The following is a 4053-nucleotide window of genomic DNA, read 5'->3' as shown; positions in this document are numbered from 1 at the left end:
TATTTTTTATTTTGATATTGAATATATTAAAGGAGAATTTAATTCTCTTCCTATATATATAATATAGACTTAATTATAATTTAATTACATGATTAAGCTAAAATCTGAATGATAACTATTATTCATGTCTTGGTGTGATCTGCTTGAATAATTGTACATTTTCATAATTGAAGACTGACGAGTACTCTTACGTTTTTTATTTTTATTTTCTATACAAGTTGTGGATCATCATCTGAAAAGTCCAAATCAAATGGGTCTTGAACATCTTGGAGTAATTGTGTTCGTTGGAGAGGATAAGATATTGAAGGGGAGGCCAGCTATAATATAATATAATAAGTACATATATATATATATATATGTGTGTATATATATATATATATAAATTAATAATAATAAGAAGAAAAGTTGCATGTCAAATGAGATAATTAATTATAAACAAACTTGTTATTAAACTGAACATGATTTTTTAGAAAGTCTAGATTAGATATTGAGAATATCTTAAAATATTTTATTATTATTTATTATTTTATTATTAAATTCACAAAATTTTTGAAAATAACTCACTATCAAAAAGAATATACGAAGTGAACGTGTTGAGATAAAGGATGCTAGAGGGAAGATTTCTGCATGCTCCTCTCCCTTGACAGGCTTTTTTTTTTTTTTATATATAGACTTTTTAATAGTGCATTTGATAATTACATATGACAAAAGCGGTAAAAAGTGTTCAGTAACATTATAATAATGTTGAAGGTTGTTTTGTCTTGATTTGTCGGTGAAAATAGTAAAAGCTTATGAAAAGTAATATGATAATGATTGTCGAAAGTCGTTTTGTCATATGAATAAGCTAAAATAGGGACAATTAAAGTAATTAATCTGAAATATATTATATGTTATAAGCTAAAAGCTGAAATTAATCTGAAATATTAATTGCGCGCGAAAGCACAATTAAAGTAATTAAATGGGTTGCGTGATCTCCCTTTTAGGGTTTTGTTGCATTCGATTAATTTCCAAGTCAATGAATATCTTGTACTTCAGAATATATATATTAGGTAGGTAGTTCTAAGTGGTCGGTAAGAGATCAGGAAACATGTTACATGCCCTGTCTTATCTTCCCGACATGAATGCCTTTGTCGGATAAAAACTGCATGCCAGCCAGCTGCTACCCGACATGTTACATACATACATACATATATATATATATATATATATATAATATCATTTGTATTGCTATTTCATGCCTACTTTCATAAGTGATTATGCATCCAGCTAGCTACATAATTCAATTATGATTCATGATATTTGTAAGGGGATTTTCTCCTCAAGATCCAAAGTCTGGCCTGGAGCAGAAAGTCATTAATTTGGCATACTAGGAAGCTCCTCTATACATGACCTATAGGAGGGATGGTGCTGTAGAAGATGAGACTCGTCGAACTAAAAACTCCTTGAATGCTCGCTCGCATAACAGACATAATATACAGGGAATCGTTGATCTATTGACAGAGAAGATATGAACAACGAACCAGAAGGGAGACAAACTGAGGGGATGAGGTTGGAGAACCACGCCACATTAATAGCTCTACCACCTAGACAACACGCCACATTAATGACGTCGTCTCAGAACCACGCTGTATTTAAATATTCTGACAAAAGGAACAGTACGAGGAACACAAACTTTATGAAAGAAGGCACAGTCTGCTCCTCAGGCCTGTAGTATAAATAACATATTTCAAGTACGAGAATATCTCTCTGATCCTTAGACTCTTTTACTTATTTGTTATATTTCAAAAATATTTACAAATTTTGACATCGGAGGTTACCTGACCCCAAACTCGCCCTATCAAACTACAGTCTTTTCTACCTTGTGCAGGACCAGTTTTTGAAGACCTGAATTGTTGAAACTTGGCCCAAAGGTGTGGGAAACACGACGTTAAAAGTGGCGCCATCTATCAGTTCATAGTAGATCTTGCATGTCATTCTCATGCTTGCGACAACTCGTTTCGAACAACTTAAGAGAAATATGAGAGATGCCATGGAAGCAAGGTTGAAAATCATGGAGGAGTGAGTGGCGAAACTAACTAGCGAAGTGGAGACACTCTGCAAAGAGAACGCGGAACTCAAAAACCCCAACGGGAGCAAGATGGTGGGGTGGGATCCAGCGACACTGAGTACATGGGATCTCGAAACACACAAGCGGGACCTAACAAGGGAGAGGAGCAGAAAAACATGCCAACGAGCTCTGCAGCCTCAAAGGGAAGTACGAGGAAATAGTAAGGAAAGTGGGCATGTCGTCAATGGTAGACCAGTTGCTCACAAGCACGAGACTACCTTATACTGAAGAAGTAATGGCGGTTCCTTTGCCATCGAAAAGCTTGCAGGGCATTTCCGTTGACCCTGAAAGGGTTAGCACGTATATGGTTTGGGTCACTAGCACCTAAGTCAGTGGACAACTTCGGCAAGCTAGTCAGACTATTCCTAACCCAATTCATGTCCAATCGGAGGAGGCAGCGTCCTGCTGCGTACCTCCTCACTATCAAATAAATGGAGAACGAAAGCCTGAAGTCTTACATGGCCCAGTTCAACAAAGAGTGCATGACTCCCGACAACCAAGACGAAAAGATAACCTTGGCGGCGCTCTCAGTTTATGGCAAAGCTAGCTAGATGGACTCAATCGACATTACGGGAATTCATGGACCAGACCGACAACTTCATCAATGTGGAATACACTATCTGGGCATTAATAGAGTTGCGAATGAAGGAAGTAGAGAGCGTAGAGTGGAAAGAAAAGGCCCTAACCAAGGCTAAGCCCCATAAGAAATGGGAGAAGGGCTCTCAAGAGAAGCAGTGAGAGGAAGTCTTGGCAAAGGGACTTGGACCACGGTACGACTGGCCCACGCTCACCATTCAAAATGAATATGATCCGGGAACAATGCGCCACCAATGCATGTACCATCCGTCCACCTCACAGAATACTGAATAATGTTTCTCCCCAAGAAAAAGGGTAGAGGCACCGTCGCTCCCCGATCAAAAGACAAGAGCAAGAGAGAAGGGGAAGATTGAGAGAAATAAGTCAGGACCAAGGCGACCGACATAGACGGGCGAACAACCCTCAACAACTGGCAATAAGGGAGCAACATCCAGGTCGCCCCCATTCGCCACCAAGATAGCAGCCCCCCTTGGAGAAATTCAAACCATAGCCGGAGGGTTCGTGGGCGGGGGCATCACCTCGTTTCGTAGGAAAGCACATGCCAGATAGGCCTGATACTACGAGGTATACTTGGTTGAATACCATCCCGCCAAACAACAAAGGGGTAACCCTACTCCAGTAATCTTGTTCACAGAGGCTGATGAAGAAGGGGTTATGTACCCCTATGACGACTCCCTAGTGGTCACAATGCTCGTCGCCAACTTCACCACCAGTAGAATCCTCATTGACAATTGGAATTTTGTGGACATCTTGTTCTGGGAAGCCTTCGTCAAGATGGGTATTGAGTCCTCCTAGCTGTTGCCTGCCCCAATGCCCTTAAAAGGCTTCTCTGGAAGCATTGTCCAACCGGTGGGAACCATCACGTTGTCCATCTTGGTGGGGAGTAGCCCTTGCACAACCCCTGTTATGGTTGACTTTCTGGTGGTGAAAACTCAGTTAGCATACAACGCCATTATCGAGAGGCCCACCCTCAAAATGTTAAGGGCCATCACGTCAACCTATCACCTCAAAATAAAGTTCCCAACTCCCCATAGAGTGGGGGAAGTCTGAGGAGAGCATGTATCGATGAGGGAATGCTATGTCCAGGAGCTGAAACAAAAAGATAAAGGGTCGGCCTCGGATGGTATCGACAGGACAAGATAGGTCGGGCACCACCGAGGAAACTGCTGTAGGCCTCCGTCTACACCTCGCCCTGCCAGTTTTGAGGGGGGAAGGGATGGTGCACGGCTTTGGAAAGAAGGATGGACGACGACCTCCCCAGACTAGGATTCTGTGTCCCTCAATTTTGTAACACCTTTTCATCTAGTTGTACATTCCTTTTTATTTAATAAAATGCGACTTTTCAGGAT

The sequence above is a fragment of the Juglans regia genome, chromosome 9 (assembly GCF_001411555.2).
Source record: "Juglans regia cultivar Chandler chromosome 9, Walnut 2.0, whole genome shotgun sequence".
NCBI lineage: Eukaryota > Viridiplantae > Streptophyta > Magnoliopsida > Fagales > Juglandaceae > Juglans > Juglans regia.
This window is presented reverse-complemented; position numbering follows the sequence as displayed.